Genomic DNA, 17,519 nt, shown 5'->3' on the forward strand with positions numbered 1-17,519 from the left:
TGGTGTGAGCCTTCCTGCCTCCTCCCTCTCACTGCTTCCTGTCTTCACCTCCATGGCTGCCGTGGATTTGTAACTGTCAACTTACTGTTCTCACCTTCACACCTTACCCTTGTTCAGGGTGGTGATGCGGTCTTGTTCGTTTTTGTATCTTCAGCGTGTTGCAGTGCCTGGCCCCTAAAAGGTGGTTAGCCGATGATGTTTCTAACTGTGATAAGGACTTTTTGGTGCATCACCTCATTTAATCTTCACAGCACTCTTAGAGACCAGCTCCAGTGATTGTTCCCATTTATTTGTAGGTTAAAAACTAAGGCTCAGAGAACTTATGTAACACTCCCTAGGCCACCAACCGGGAATCGGCAGGGCAGGCATCGACCAAGTTCAACTGACCCTCACCTGTACCCTTGCCAAGTAGCTGACTGCTTTGCCACACTCTGCCCAGTACTGATCTGGACTCTGAGGGCACCCTGAGTCTGACTGAATTTCGATCAGGAAGGCACCTAAGAGGTTCATTCTTCATTATGGGAAAATATAGAGTTGTTACTCTGTGCCTGCACTACGCTGGGGATCCTAAGACAGTCAAGCATGATCTTCCTGCTCCCTATTCTCAAGGCTGTCTAACTGGAGTGAGGCGGAAACACGAGCTTCATTATGAAGCAGAGTCTGATTGGTGCTGGGGTAGAGGAGCCAGCAGGGCCGCAGAAACAGTCCCTTGGGGGAGGAAGTTGAGCAGGACATGGTGTTTGAGCTGAGTGAGGAGGATGTGTTGGTCATCCATGCGTGGACCAGGAGGAAGCACATCCTGAACAATGGCCCCGAAACCCACAGGGCCAGACAGACAGACACGAGAAAGGACAAGACAGCCCAGGGGGACCAGACATTCGGAGTTCAGACAAGTGGTTAGAATTAGGAGGACAGTGGTAGCATCTCAATTGAGTTCAAATTACGTTTACTGTGGAATAAGGCTTTCTCACAGCACCTGGCCTGCAATTGGAATTTAATAAGCAGCCACTGAGCTGAGTAAGAAATGTCTATAAAATAATCTCTACTTTTGTTGTGGGCAAGTATTCATTTTTGCTCTTCATTGTATATTGTCTGCTCATTTGAGTGCTTTATAGATGCACAGGTGAGGCTGAGGGGTACTTTGATAGGCATTCAGTTGGCCCTCAGCCTGACACTTGAGTCCCCTCCAATCTATCGCCTCCAGGTTTCTGAGGAATGGGTGAAACTGGATGGGTGGATGCATGGAGGATGGGAACCTGGGAGAAAGAAGGAATGTGACAGATTTCCTGTATTTAAATCCTTAAATCATAAGGGGGCTGGCTTCTTAGGCTCTCCTACTTGGACTGGAGGAACTAGATTTGACAGAGAGAAACAGACCAGTCAAGATTTGTTACCTGATTCAGTAACTGGATTAAGGAGGCCTGTTAATTGCAGCCTTCATTTGTAAGAAGTTAAAAAGGAAAAGAAAAGCTCCTTATGTACCTACCTTATTAAGTGCACATTCATTCTGAGAATAGTTCTCTTTTTCTTTTTTTTCCTTAATTGAGGCAAAACTGACATATAACATTAGATTAGTTTTAGGCGTTTAAGATAGTGATTTGACATTTATATATATCACAAAATAATCACCATAGTAAGTAGAATTAACATGTATGGCATACATAGTTACACATTTTTCTTGTGATTAGAACTTTTAATATTTACTATCTTAGCAATTTTCAAATATACAGTATAGTATTATTAACTGTAGTCACTGTGCTATACATCACATCCCCATGACTGACTGACTTTATAACCGGAAATTTGTACCTTTTAATCTCCTCACCAGTTTTGCCCCACTCCCCACCCCTCACCACTTATCTGTTCTCTGTTTCTATGAGTTTGGCCTTCTCTTTCTTTTTTTCTTTTACAATTCCACATATAAGTGAGATTATGTGGAATCTGTCTTTCTGTGCTTGACTTACTTCATTTAGCGTAATTCCCTCAAGGTCGGTCCATCCATGTTATCACAGATGGCAAGATTTCATTCTTTTTTATGGCAATAATATTCCATTGTGTATGTGTATCACATCTTCTCCTATTATTGGACATTTAGATTGTTTCCATATCTTGGCTGTTGTAAATAATGCTGCAGTGAACACTGGGGTGTATATAGCTTTTTGAACTAGTGTTTCTGTTTTCTTTGGATGAATACCCAGAGGTAGAATTTCTGGATCTTAAGGAAGTTGTGTTTTTAATTTTTTGAGGAACCTTCTCACTGTTTTCCAAGGTGGTTGCACCAAATTATATTCCCACCACCAGTGCCCTGGTGTTCCCCTTTTTCCATGTCTTTGCCAATTCTTGTTATTTTTCTTTTTGATGATAACCATTCTGACATGTGTGAGTTGATATCTCATTGTAGTTTTGATTTGCATTTCCCTGATTTGTAATGATGATGAGTATATTTTCATGTACCTGTTGGTTTTCTGTATGTCTTCTGTGGAAAGCTGTCTATTCAGATCTTCTGCCCATTTTTTAATTGCTTAATTTTTAATTGGATTGTTAAGGTGTTTTATTATTCACTTGTATGAGTTCTTTCTATATTTTGGACATTAATCCCTTGTCAGGCATATGATTTGCAGGTATCTTTTCCCTGTAAGATAGGCTGCTTTTTCATTCTGTTGATGGCTCCCTTCATTATGCAGAAGCTTTTTAGTTTGTTGTAGTCTCACTTGTTTGTTTTTGCTTTTGTTGCCTTTACTTTCCATATCAGATCCAAAACATCGTCTCTAAGACCAGAGTCAAGGAGCTTACTGCTTATGTTTTCTTCCAAGAGTTTTGTGGTTTTAGTTCTTACATTCAAGTCTTTAATCCATTTTGAGTTAAGTTCTGTGTATGGTGTAAGATAGTGGTTCAGTTTCATTCTTTTACATGTGTCCAGTTTTCCCAGCACCTTTTATTGAACAGATTGATCTTTCTGTAGCTTATATTCTTGGCTCCTATGTCAAAAACTAATTCAGCGTATAGGCATGGGTTTATTTCTGGGCTCTCTATTCTATTCCATTAATCTGTGTGTTTTTCTGCTAGTACCATAATGTCTTCATTGCTATATACTTGTAATATAGTTTGAAACCAGGGAGTGTGATGCCTCTAGCTTTGTTACTCTTTTTCTAGATTGCTGTGGCTACTTGGGGTCTTTTGTGATTCCATACAAATTTTAGAATTGTTTATATCTGTTAAAAATGCCGTGGGAATTTTAATAGAGATTGCATTGAATCTGTAAATCACTTATAAAAGGTTCTACTCTGTGAGACCATCTCCTTTTAAGCCCTGAATGAGAAGTGCCCACTTTCCCCCAAGCTTGAGCGAGCCTGAATGATTTCAGAAAGGGTGACCCCAAATACACCTGGCCCTGCCATTTCTAGGACCCGGTAATGAGTGTGTCTTGGAGAAGGCAATGTCAACCCACTCCAGTACTCTTACCTGGGAAATCCCATGAACGGAGGAGCCTGGTAGGCTACAGTCCATGGGGTCGCAGAGAGTCGGACACAACTGAGTGACTTCACTTTCGCTTTTCACTTTCATGCATTGGAGAAGGAAATGGCAACCCACCCCAGTGTTCTTGCCTGGAGAATCTCAGGGACGGCGGAGCCTGGTGGGCTGGTGGGTCGCACAGAGTCGGACACGACTGATGTGACTTAGCAGCAGCAGCAGCAGTGAGTGTGTCTGTGACAGGTACACTGTGGTCTCTAGAGAGCTGTCTTGGGAGTATTGTGGCAGTTTCCTCCCTATGAGTTACACAAAAGGCCCTTTCTTGAAATATTTGTTTAAACTCCCAGTCTTGTGACTAGTAACTTTGTAAAAACAGAATTTGCACTAACAGATGAAAGAAATAGGATGTTTAATTTGTAGTGATGGTGTTGGGATATGTTTTGCCCCAGGGTGCTCTTCCTTATTTAGTCTGTATTTAGAACATTGAAAAAATGTTGAGGAAACCTAAGGATTTAATTATGTAACTGTCATTTACCAGGAAGTTTGGTGGTTTTATAATTATACCTTGCACTCCAGCTTTACTGTGATAGAAACCCTTCAGATCTCTTCCAAGTTTACCTGTCCTCTAAACTTGATAATCAGAGGGAGTTTTTTCAGTGTAACGATTGCAAATTAAATACCTGTCTCTTAATTAAAGCTAGCTTACTCTAATGCTCAAAATGTTGACTACATACAAACCACCACAAGCTTGTTCTATAAAACTGGCTTAAATGTATGCTGTTGACTACTCTATGAAAGAAGAGGATGGTCCACAACAGGGTGATGGTAACATGCTGGGGCCACATTCACCTGCCCACCCACCCATCCACCTGGTGCAGTAGAGATGGGAGGAGTGGGACTTGGGATCACTCTCTGAAGATGATTAGTACTAAGTTCAGTTCAGTTGCTCAGTTATGTCCAACTCTTTGTGACCCCATGAACCACAGCACGCCAGGCCTCCCTGTCCATCACCAACTCCTGGAGTTTACCCAAACTCATGTCCATTGAGTCGGTGATGCCGTCCAACCATCTCATCCTCTGTCGTCCCCTTCTCCTCCCGCCTTCAATCTTTCCCAGCATCAGGGTCTTTTCAAATGAGTCAGCTCTTCGCATCAGGTGGCCAGAGTATTGGAGTTTCAGCTTTAGCATCAGTCCTTCCAATGAGTATTCAGGACTGATTTCCTTTAGGATGGACTGGTTGGATCTCCTTGCAGTCCAAGGGACTCTCACGAGTCTTCTCCAACACCACAGTTCAAAAGCATCAGTTCTTTGGCACTCAGCTTTCTTTATGGTCCAGCTGTCACATCCATACATGACTTCTGAAATGACTAATCCATTCATACTAATCCAGTCTTGTAGTCATAAATGGATTAGTATTAAAGATTATTACAAATATCCACTCCTTGGGGACCCTTTACCCTGTGCCTTTCAGAAAATCTTGCTATGTGCTCACCATCATTTCTCTTCCAAATTCTCATGTGGGCCCCCTCGCCCTTTCATTTTCACCATAAGAACAGAGATGTTGTGTTGCTAAAAATTGGTGTAACAATAGTATCTTCAAGTACAGAGTTTTCAAAGCTCTGAGGATACCAAAAAAGAAAAGGAAGAATTCTGCAGCCGTTCGTTTCTATTTCAGTAGCAGGATAAGTTGTAGATGTCGAATCAGAAGGGACCTAATTTCTATTAGAAAAGTGAAGAACTATTCCTTCAGGTGGAGCACAAAGGCAAAATGATACTTCTCTCTCTCTCTCTCTCCCTCTCTCCTAGCTAATTTTTCTCATGGTAAATCCTTCTTTTCTTGGCTTATTTTCCTAAAGGAGAAAAACATGGGGAGATTGTTGTGAAAATTTTTAGAGAAACACTGTGTACCCAAAGGCATAAAAAGCCATTGTAATCGATTCTTGTGAAATCTCATCCCTTAGAACATTTCCCTGAGACTCAGAGGATTCTCTCAGGAGTTTCCAAGAGGGATCTTTCCCTGAATCCGTACACACCATTCGTGGTTAAGCATCTCTGCCCATGTTTGCCATAGGACTCACAAGTTATTGAAAACTCTTTAATTTAGCTGTATCTTTCCACCAAAGAAACATCTTGCCTAAAAAGTTTTTCCTTAGTTTCCTGAGATTTTCAGCAAGACAGAATCAGGAAGTTTATGGCCAGTGGAATAAGGTCATCATTTACTGCCAGTATTCTTAGGACCGAAACTTCTGTGTTTCTGTGAGTGAAACCACATCCACCTTAAAGAGCCCGAGGAAGTGTGTGGATCTTTGCTGTAGGTTTCCTGAGGGTGTGCAAGTAACAGAGAAGGCATCTGTAAAATCCACTTTGAGCAGGTCTTATTCTCCTCCCGTTTCCTATGCGCATCTTGCCCCTCACCCACTGCCCCCTTCCACTTGGAGGCTCCTCATGACCAGGCTGGGGTCCTTCCTGTCTTCTTTCTCTGTCTGATGTCTGTGGGCCCTGGGCAGCATCACTTCCTTTCTGTTTTGACTTTTTTATCTCAGAAGATTCAGCTCTCTGCTCACCTCCTGAAATTCCTCTATCAAATAAAATTCTTTCTCCAAGGGTCCTCTCCTCTTTCAAGTTTCCATTGCCATGGATGGTATTTTTACTCACCTTTATGTTATAAAAACCACACAAAAATTGGGAGAGTGAACACCTGCATGATCAATAATTATCAGAACTGTTATTTTACCATATTTTTCAAGTTTCTATGTATACTTTATTCACACAAAGTGATGTCACCCTGATATTTCTTATTTCTGTGTGTGCCTTCCTCTGACTTTAATAAATGAACTCTGTCCACTGGAAGAATGGTTAATGTCTATGTTGGATTCATAGGAATACCTTCCTTTATTCTAAAGGGTTGTTTTCAAGTTGTTAAGCTGTACATAACAAAGAATCAGAATTGGCTTTTGGGTTTTCAGTCTTTAAATAATTATAGGAAAAACTGAAGATAAAATAATTTCAGTTGATATGTTAAATATTTATCTGAGAGAGTATCATATTTTTTTGAACTTCTTATTTTGTATTGGGGTACAGCTGATTAACAGTGTTGTGATAGTTTCAGGTGGATAGCAAAGGGACTCAGCTATACACATCCATGTATTCATTCCCCCCCAAACTCCCCTCCCATCCAGACTGCCACATAACACTGAGCAGAGTTCCATGTGCTGTTGGTTATCCATTTGAAATACAGCAGTGTGGACATGTCCGTCCCAAACTCCCTAACTACCCCTTCCGCCTGGCAACCGTAAGTTCATTTTATAAGTCTGTGAGTCTCTTTCTGTTTTGTAAATAAATTCATTTTTGTATCATTTCTTTGTAGATTCCTCATATAAGGGATGTCATGTGATATTTCTCCTTCCCTGACTTATATCACTCAGTATGACACTCTCCAGGCCCATCCATGTTGCTGCAGATGACAGTATTTCATGCTTTTTAATGGCTGAGTAATTCCATTGTATATATGTACCACATCTCCTTCATCCGTTTCTCTGCCGATGGACATTTCTTGGCTATTGTAAACAATGCTGCAGTGAACACTGGGGTGCATGTATCCTTTCACATCATGTTTTTCTTCAGATATATGCCCAGGAGTGGGATTATAGGGTCATACGGTAGTTCTGTTTTTATTTTTTTAAGGAACCTCCATAATGTTCTTCATAGTGGCTGGACAAACTTACATTCCCAACAGTAGTGTAGGAGGGTTCCTTAGAGAGAGTATTTTAAATTCAAGCTGTTAGAAAAGTTGAATTTAAAGGTGAACTATAAACTCTTATTGTTGTTTTGTGTAAACAAGTGCTTTTAAATTGATCACCAGCAATATTTGACCATGTTTAAGATAAATGATTTTGCAACAGAGGAGTTCCTTTTTGTTCTGGAGTAAGTAATTCTGGAAAACTAACCACTTAATGTAGATTCACTTAAACTGGCCACCTAACAACTGTGGTAAATAATGACAAAATGTTTGACTGGGGCTTGATCTCAATAAATGAAACTGAAAGTTAATTAAGTTAAATGATTTTGTCTTTTAACTACATTCTGAGGGCATTCTTATAAGGAGTTAATAGCCTTTTGTAATACTATACAGGAAAAGTCTTCACTAAGAGTGACCACTCAGTCAGCAGCCAGTTATGACGTGCCTGCTCAGTCCTGGGGATGGAACCGTGAACAACACAGACTAGGAACGCAGCCCTACTGGAGCCTGCGGGGAGAGTGAGACAATAACTGCAATCACAAAATAAACTATTCCTACTTCAGATAATAAGAGCACTAAGAAGAAAAATACTGAAGGAAAGAAAGGAAGTACAGTGGGACACCTGCTGCTCTAGCTGATGTGACCAGGGAAGGTCTCAGCGAGATGACATCTCAGTAATGAGCTAAAGGAGGTCAGGGGGCTAGTTGGAGCAGGACACACTAGACGGGGGCCAGCATTCACTAAGTCTGCAGGACAGGTGCCTCCCCAGCGTGTGCTGGGAGCCCCAGAGTAGGCTGTGTGTCCAGAGCAAAATGAGCAAGGAATAGATTTATCAGGCACGAGGGAGATGATGGGAAAGGCTTTGGTGGAGGGAGGAAGTTACCCTTGCAGAGATCATGTTTTTCTTCAGATGTATGCCCAGGAGTGGGATTACAGGGTCATGCGGCAGTTCTGTTCTCACTCAGGCCTTTATCCTGAGTGAGCAGGGACCTGCGGAGGGTTTGGGGCAGAAGGCTGCCACACCCAAGAGCAGTCACTGAAGCAAGTGAAGGGCGAGAGATGCTAGTGGGTTACTGGCACCCCGGGAGTCCTGGTCAGGGCTGGGGCAGTTATATTTTGGATAAATCTTGAAAACAGAACCAATAGAATTTGCAGAAGATTGGATGCGAGCTATGAGGCAAAGAGAAAAGTCAAAGGTGATTTCAGTTTTAGCTTTAACTCAAAACCTGAACGGGCAAAACTCAAGAGGAGCTTATCTGGGGGATGGAGGGAAACTGAGAGCAGAGTTTGGGATGTGTTATGGTTGAGAAGCCTGCCAGACATCCAAGTGGGAATGTCCAGCTGGCTGTGGGAGCTCCAGGACTGGAATTCCAAGTGAGAGGTGTTCGGACTGGAGGGAGAAATGGTGAAAGGTGGTGATCAGAGCACAAGCTGCTTGTATGTGGATTCTGGAGGACTGCCACGTAACAGCAAAGGTCAGGTCTCAGGTCTAACCACACAAGCAAGTGTCTGAGATGTGGAGGAAACAAGGTCATGGGAGGGAAAGCCAGAGACCTGAGTGGTGCTAGAAGGACCCTCTTTATAAACAAATGTTGCCAAGCACTGTGACAAGCGTGGTGCTGGGGACAAGGACAGAGCTGGGGACGGAGTGATCCCCAGAGAGCTGCAACAGGGGAGAGTAGCAGGTGCCATGCTCTGGTGACATTAGATTTAAAGCTGGGGAGGTCTGAAAGGGGGATGGGAAATGGTCAGGAAGCAGCAAAGAGAACCACGGAGCCACCTCCAGGCTGGTGGTCAAGAGACGCCTGCAAGGGAAGTACTGTCATGGGGGAGAAGCTCGGTGTTTTCATTAGAGCCAGAAAGTGAAGGGAACATCCTGGAAGAGGTTGAGGATGTAGGAGATGGTGCTGGTGACTGTCCAAAGGGCACGGTGGACAGAGGTCAAGAGGAGGGGTGAGCAGGGAGCCGGAGAAAGGGCTGCAGAGAGCCTTGTGGATGTGAGTCCAGGGCAAGAGGGGTGACCAGGGCTCTGCTTAGCGGTCAGTGCAAGCTAGGATAAAGTGTGGGTGGTGAGATGGTGTGGACAGAGTGGGTGAGACTGTGAGCAAGAGGCAGGGACCTTGCTGGCACCTTCAGAGTTCTGGGTCTTCTCCTGACTCCAGCCAGGACACAGAGGGGATCCCTCATCTCTCTGCCCATGGGAGTCAGCAGAGGGTTGGTCTTATTCTGAATGTGCAACTACCCACCCAGAAGCTGTAGCTGGGCCCTTTCACTCCATCACATTGGGCTCTACCAGCAGTTCTAGACATTTTCGTGTGTCGTCTTTCACGTTATTGAAATTGCATGATGGCATAGCAGCCTTAATATTTTTAACCTTCTCAGCATCATCATAAAATGGTGTCTTTTTTTTTTTTTACACAACTGGTGAAGGTCTTCATTTATTTTCCATTGCTATTCAAATTAGTATTTCCTTTTGAAGCTCCTGCCCTTTTTTCTCTTCTTTAGCTGGTGACCATCCAGTCTTGTTGATCTGTCAGACCTCCCCTCATCCAAGGCTTTGGATGTGGTTCTTCCACCATTGCCAGCAATGATTTAATGAAATCCCATATATTTTTGCAAGATTCAAGTTTTCACTTTGCAGTTGATTTATATATCACAGATATGTTAATAAAAAATTGTGCCTAAGCCTGGATGAAGTGTGTGTGTGTGTGTGTATACATACACGAGAGAGAACCACCAAACCAGTCTATCAGTAAAGATACCCGTGCTCCAAGTTCCTGGGGGAGGGGTTTTGAAAATAAAAATTTGGGTCATAAGAACCCTAAGCCACTCTGTAACCACCAGTTTAACTTAGCAAATCTGATGATCTCACATGCTGGCATAGTTTCTGCTTAAGAATTTGCCTTTAAAATCAACCATCACAATAAATGAACCTTCTGATCTATGTCAGTAGATATTTACTTTGATCTTCTAGTGTTTTGATTTGTGGGATGGATGAGTAAGACTGACCAAACCACACAATCCCTTTCCACTATGTATTTCTCCTTAGAACTTCAGGAGATGGATGAGGAGGTTAGGTGGCCCCCCATGTGGGGAACAGAGACTAATTCTTATGAGCATCTTAGGGAGCTGAGCCACAAATCCTAGACCAGCATCCCAGTGATACACATGGGACTGTTACTAAGACCTGTCACAACTTTTCCTGCTTCAGAGATTAGCTTTTTCTGACACCATTGCTGAAGGAAATATATGAAAAGTGTTCCTGAGAATTATTTCCTGTAGCATCTTACATTCCTATTTCAGTTGCAAACATGCCACTGTCTTGACCCTGCTTGAAGCAAATAATGATTGGGACTCTCATTTCCTATTAACCTTGCCTCCCTTCCCGATTTATACCCAGAACATATTTATCCTTTCTTCAAAGGAAGTCACTAAGTTCTACACAGTACGATGTTTTCAGGATATGAACTGCTAAATTCATTCTGAACTGATAGTACTTTATTTCTGTGAATCCTCAAGAAACAATGTAGGTTTCATTAATTGGGCCTCCAAAATATTTGGCTTTAAGTCCCACCAAAGTTTTGATGCCATTTGCATTTTTTTATTTCTTCCTTATTATGTTAAGAAACTAAGTCTGTTTATAAACTGCACATGGACTTTCTGTATAATGGTTATGAGGTTTTAATGAAATTTGAGTGTGTCTCTAGAGATCACAGATACTGGGGCCTTTAACATCGCAGTGTTGCCTAGCAACCTGGAAGTCATTACATTTCCAGGCTCCGTAATAACATGATATACTTTTCTTTGCCAGTCCCTGATGAAAATGTAATGGAAATAATCCCTTTCTAAAGGTTGCACTCCATGAGTGGGCAGCAAAATAGATTTTTTTCCCTCTTTTTTCACGGTTTGGGCAGGTTTTTAATTCAGCACACAAATATTGTTTTTTGGATGTTGTACGTGACAGAATGAAATGTATTCTAAGATGATATTCTTGAAAGGAAGACCTACTCTTCTGATCTAATGATGAGAAATACCGTAAAAGTTGTTAACATACATCAGTATACTCTTACCATGTTGAAATGAAGGTTAAATTTATTAGTTGACTACCAGTTAATGCAAGAATGTATGCTTACTCCTAGAAAATTTATTAAATCTAAGTATTTGCAGGTATTAGAAAGGTTTTCAATGTATGTGTGTATGCTAAGTCACTTCAGTGGTGTCAAACTCTCTGTGACCCTATGGACTGTAGCCTGCCAGTCTCCTCTGTCCATGGGATTCTCCATAGTAAAACCAAATACTTTTGAGTAATAGGAGCAAAGCCAGTCTACATTAGTAAAAAGTTTGACTTATTGACTGTTTTTGAAAAGATACTTTGTAATTTTTCTAAAGTAGTATTTTTTAAATTATAAAAGTAATACACAGTTTGCACATGAAGTTCATAGCAGCATTGTTTGTAATATCCCACAAGTGGAAACCATCTGAGTGTCTATCAGCTGATGAGTGGATAAATAAAGGTGGTATATCCATGCAATGAAATATTATTCAGCTGTGAAAAGGAATGAAATACTGATATACGCTACCACATAGATGAACCCTGAAAACATTTTGCCAAGTGAGAGAAGTTAGATGAAAAATGCCACACACTGTATGATTTCCATTTCTGTGAAATACTGGAATAGACAAATTTAAAGAGACAGAAATGTTGGTGTTTGCCAGGGGCAGGAGAGAACAGGGAATGGAGGGTGACTGCTAATGGATATAGGGTTTTAAAGGGAATGAAGGTGTTCTAAAATCAATCATGGTGATGGTGATGCACCTTTGTGACTATACTAGAAATCACCGAGTTTTACACTTTATTTATTTATTTTTTTTGAGTTGTACACTTTAAAATGGTGAATTTTATGATATGTGAAGTTGTTATTAAAAAATTACAGTATCAAAGAAAGGGACTATGACTTGGGAAATATATAACAGTAGAAAGAAGAAAATAATGGCATCCTTAAACTTATCCACACATTACCATAGTTGATGTTAAACATATATGTGTGTATGTGTATACACATATGCACATAAACATACATGTATATTGACATACCTTTCTAAACAAGCTGAGATTTTAAATCACAACAGTGAGAAAATTCATATATTTACCTTACTTGCCTCCGCAAATCATTGAAATGATCAAAATAAGTATAAAATTAAGTGAAAACACACAATCAATCTCACAGGAAACAAGGTCTCAGTAATAGATGCCTCGTTTGGGAAGTTTCTAGAAGACACAGTTAATTAACAGAAAGAGTATTCTGAATTGAGGAGACCAAAGACCACCATGGGGAAAGAAGCAGGACTAATGAGATGCTCTGGAAGAATCCCAGGCTCAGGAAGGGCAGGGCTCAGACCCAGCCCATGCCTCGGAGCTGCTCATCGCAGGATCTTCCCCAGGCTGCCGTGTGGTGTGCATACCAGGAGCCGACTTCCAGGCCGGACTGCCCTGGTGTCTCTCTTTGGCCGCCCTCCACCAGAGTGGATGCTCAGCCTTCCATCCTGCTCCTCCTGTCATGTTAGGTCTTCATTCCACCCCAGGGCAAGGCTGCCCACAGCTTTCCACAGCATCCTTCAGGAGCAGCTCTCCCAAGGAACTCAAAGTGAGCTCCTAAAAATTGAGAGGGAGCTCCTAAAAAGTGAGATCTTCATTTATGAAGACAGACAGACAAAGAAGAATCGCTGGACATTTGAGGGGAGTCTTTGGCCCAAGAATGGCCCCAGGTGAACCCGATGAGCCAGTGGCCACAGGGAGGGGGAAATATATATAAGAAAGAAGACTTTTTAAAAAATTCTAATTGGTATTCTCACAAAGACTTCAAAGACTATTGCATCCATAAAACAAAAACATGACTTTCAAATTTTAAAACCCAGTAGAGGGATTGAATAACAGAACAAACTCTGACAAAAAGCCAAGTGAATTTTTTATGAAACCAACGTGAAGAGTTCTTTGTGTACACAGAGTGAGAGAAATGTTAAGAATTGCGGATAGGTCCAGGAAACCCCGCAGCTCTTCATGGGAATGGAATTTAGCAGGTCTGAGGATCCACCCATCTTCAGTACCCTCCTGGCACAGAGAACAGGATGGGACGCTCAGCCGTGGCGTGTGGATGGTTTCCCCACACGCTTCAAGGACAGCAGTTTGCTTCTAGGGCCTATGCATAAGTGTATATCTACTTCCTTCTTTTCTCTCTTAAATGAGGCAAGTGTTACTGTTTGCTGTGATGTGAAGATGTGTTCACTCATGACAGGCCCTGATATAGGACAAACAGATTTTCCAGAACAGATACTGAGATGACTCAGCAGACGTCACTTTTTAAAAATTGGAAGTGTAGTTGGTAAACAGTGTTATGTAAGTATTGTACAGGTGTACAACATAGTGGTTCATAATTTTAAAGCTTATGCTCCATTTATAGTTATTTTTAAGGATTGGCTCTATTCCCTGTGTTGTGCAGTACATCCTTGTAGCTTGTTTTATACTCATAGGATGTACCCCTTACTCCCCTACCCCTCCCCTCTTCCCACTGGCAACGGCTACTTCTTTCTCTATATCTGTGAGTCTGTTTCTTTTTTGCTACATTCACTAGTTCGTTGTATTTATTAGAGTGCACATGTAAGTGGTATCATACAGTATTTGTCTTTGAGTTATTTCACACAGTGTAGTACCCTACATATCCATCCGTGTTGTTGCAAATGGCAAAATTTCATTCATTTTTTTATGGCTGAGTGATATTCCTTTGTATGTGTATCACATCTTCTTTTCCATTGATCTGTTGATGGACACTTAGATTGCTTCCATGCCTTGGAAATTGTAAATAATGCTGCTGTGGACATTGGGGTGCATGTGTCTTTACCAATTAGTGTCTTGGATTTTTTTTTTTAATATATACCCCAGAGTGGAATTGCTGGATCCTATGGTAGTTCTATTTTTAGTTCTTTTGAGAAACCTCCATACTGTTTTCCACAGTGACTACACCAATTTACATTCTTACCAACAGTATATGAGGGTTTCCTTTTCTCTGCATCCTCGGCAACATTTGTTATTTGTGATCTTTTTGATCTGCTTGTTTTGGTTTGCATTTCCCTGATAATTGGAGGTTTTGAGCATCTTTTCATGTGCTTCTTAGCCATCTACCTGCATGTCGTCTTTGGAAAAATGTCTATTCAGGTCTTCTGCTGATTTTTAAAACCAGGTTGCTTGTGTTTCGGATGTTGAGATGTGTGAACTGTTTATATATTTTTGAGAATTAACACCTTATTGGTCATGCATGTGCATCTGTTCAGTCGCCAAGTCATGTCTGAATCTTTGTGACCTCATGGACTCCGGCACACCAGGCCTGCCTGCCCCTCACCATCTCCCAGAGTTTGCCCATGTTTATATCCATTGAATCAGTGATGCCATCCAACCATCTCATCCACTGTCGCCCTCCTCTCCTTTTGCCCTCAATCCTTCCCAGTATCAGGGCCTTTTCCAGTGAGTTGGCTGTTCGAATCAGGTGGCCAAAGTATTGAAGCTTCAGTGTCAGTCCTTCCAATGAGTTGATTTCCTTTAGGATTGACTGGTTTGATCTCCTTGCTGTTTAAGGGACTCTCAAGAGTCTTCTCTAGCATCATAGCTCAAAAGCATCAGTTATTCTCGGCTCTCTGCCTTCTTTATGGTCATGTCATCTGCAAATATTTTCTCCTGTACAGTAGGTTGTCCTTTCATTTTGTCAATGGTTTTCTTTTCTGTGCAAAAACCTTTTCAGTTTAATTGGGTCCCGTTTGTTTATTTTGAAAAAGCAGTTTGGGAATCACAATTGTGTCTAGTGAAAACACTCAAGAAGAATCACAATTGTGTCTAGTGAAAACACTCAAGAAGTGCCGTCTTGGGGATAGCTTGCTGGTGTGTGGTGTTGACAGGACCTCCAGCCCGTTGTTACTCAGAACATGATCCCAGACCTTCAGCAGTTTCATTACCTGGAAGCTTATTTGAAATGCAGAATCTCAGACCCCACCCTGTGCCTGTTAAATCCGAGTTTGCACTTTAACGTGGTCCCCAGGGAGTTTTAGAGGCGATACTTACATGGTCTAGAGGTGACTTCTGAAAATCCAGAATGGGTAGTTAACAGAACCATAAACACAATTTGAGTCTGAGAGACTCCCTTTTCAGAATCTAGTCTGTCTTTGCCAATTCCAAACTTTCGGTTATGCTTGCTGAGAAGGGGATTGGAACTCTTAATTGCTGTCTATCTGTTTCTGGAAGACCTGCTGACATTGACTTCTACAAATCTTATTTATTTTAATTTTTCTTATATTTGAAGGTGATAATGACATTCGAAACTGATTCAACTGTTTAGGGTTTCTGTCTCTAAACGCTGTTTCATCCAGTAAAGAATTCACAAGGGAAGAGACTCTTAGCAGCACTAGAAGGAAAATACCAGGCAGAGAATACTGGTTAAAGAATGCTGTGAAACAGGCTAGCGGGGGGTAGTTGTTTTATCTGTTAACGTGGTCATATCTGCCCGCTCACGCATTAGTAATGCAGTAACGAGGACAGAGGGCCCAGCTTGGGGTCTGGCGGAGGTCAGGGGCTCAACAGTTTTGCTGCGCCATCAGTTCAGGTGCAGAGGCTGGCCTGTGGGGATGGGGGAGTGTCGAGTGAGCCCTTTTAGACAGTCACACCCAGTGGCTGGCTTAAGGGAAGACACTGGAGCCTAGATAGCAGGTTGAGACCTTACTCTGTCACTTTGCTGCTGTGTGTCCTTGGGCAAGTCACGTGACATCTCAAAGCCGAGTGCTGATTTACCTGTTACGGTCCTTAAATGAGGATCACTGGGGATGTTTTTGCATGGGGTTTATCACAGTGCACTGCATCCCTTGTCACAGCCCAGAGAAAGCTGTGGATAAAAGACATGCCTACAGGTGCGCGCACACACGGATAGATATTTTGGAAACAACAAGTGTCTTCGTAAATATCCAGCACCCAGACATACATGCCTACCATATTCTACACTTACATCCTTCTTCTTTGCTCAGTCAAGGCTGTGTCTGTCTGAGAACACACATCCTTCTTGTCAGGGACCCACACCTTCTGCCGAGGTCTCCCGCGGCAGTCGGATGAGAACATCCTCTGCAGGATTCCCGTGTTTTTATTGCCTGCCTCTGCAGGAGCCTGGGGCTCTGATGTCAGTGTTCCTGCAGCCACAGGCAGATGCGAGGAGGCAGCCCAGGCCCCAGCAGACTTCCAGCCCTGGGTGGGGTGGGGGGAGTCTCTACTGCCTGCTTGCGCACATCAGGGCCCGGCCTCTCTGTGTCTCACCCCGGAGTGCATGGAGCAGTCAGCAGGGCCGCTCATGACTTATGCATGAAGCGAGCTGCTCCCATCTGGCCTCCCTCAAGGTCTTGACCCTTCCCGGGCCCCTCTCTGCTGCCGACGCATAATCCACGGCCCCTGGGGAAGCCGAGGCCCACGGCCAATTACTGTGGGCACCTCTGTGCGCCCCCTGAGGAGCTCCTTGTGCCTTGTTAGGCTTAATTGCGAGGCCACCGAGAGCTGGAGCCTCTGGTATCATCTCATCGGTGGCCCCAGGGCATCCTGAGGCCTGATCCTGAGGATGGGCAGCGAGGCTCCCAGAGTCCGCTGCGAGGCGGCAGCGTGGCGGCCTCTGTCACCGTGACAAAGGCCTGAGGGTGGTTCTGGTGTCAGGGCCACTGCAGCTCCCGACGCGGGAGACCCATCACTGCCCAGAAGCTTCCCAGGGACAGTGCAGCCAGAGTCAGGCTTCGTTCTCCAAGCTCCTGAGCCGTAGTCAACTGGAGTGCTCACTGCCGCTAAGTGGGGGACCTTCCAGCCATCGTCACTGTTAGGTGACTCCAAAGACTTAGGAGACAGTTTTCTTCCAAGTTACTGTCTTGAAGAAAGTGAAAATGAAAGTCACTCAGTCATGCCCAACTCTTTGCAACCCCGTGGACTATAGCCTGCCAGGCTCCTCTGTCCATGGAATTCTCCAGGCAAGAATACGGGAGTAAGTAACCATTCCCTTCTCCAGGGGATCTTCTTGACCCAGGGATCGAACCCAGGTCTCCTGCATTGCAGGCAGATTCTTTACCATCTGAGCCACCAGGGAAGTTCTTGTTACTGTCTTGACCACCCTCTTAATAGTGATATAGAAGCCAACATTGTACTGGGTGTTTTCTCGGCTGACCACTAAGCTGAGTCGTTGACCTGGCCAGAGTTAGAGCCACCCTCGGAGAGGAGGTAGGAATGCTGTATTTTCCCCAGTTG

The 17,519-nt window shown here is 43.0% G+C and overlaps 1 protein-coding gene and 1 long non-coding RNA gene across 4 annotated transcripts in view; one reads left to right on the forward strand and one right to left on the reverse strand.

Moving 5' to 3' along the window:
* The window catches only part of ULK4 (unc-51 like kinase 4), a 502,923-nt gene that overhangs the window by 384,518 nt on the left and 100,886 nt on the right, over positions 1–17,519 (forward strand). The window lies entirely within an intron of this gene.
* Positions 1,646–6,561, reverse strand: LOC122425087. Its single transcript, XR_006264691.1, has 3 exons — positions 6,551–6,561; positions 5,184–5,190; positions 1,646–1,779 (listed from the first exon to the last, which is right to left on the reverse strand). It is a non-coding gene; the product is annotated as an uncharacterized LOC122425087 (long non-coding RNA).

The sequence above is a fragment of the Cervus canadensis genome, chromosome 22, assembly GCF_019320065.1.
Source record: "Cervus canadensis isolate Bull #8, Minnesota chromosome 22, ASM1932006v1, whole genome shotgun sequence".
NCBI classification, from domain to species: domain Eukaryota; kingdom Metazoa; phylum Chordata; class Mammalia; order Artiodactyla; family Cervidae; genus Cervus; species Cervus canadensis.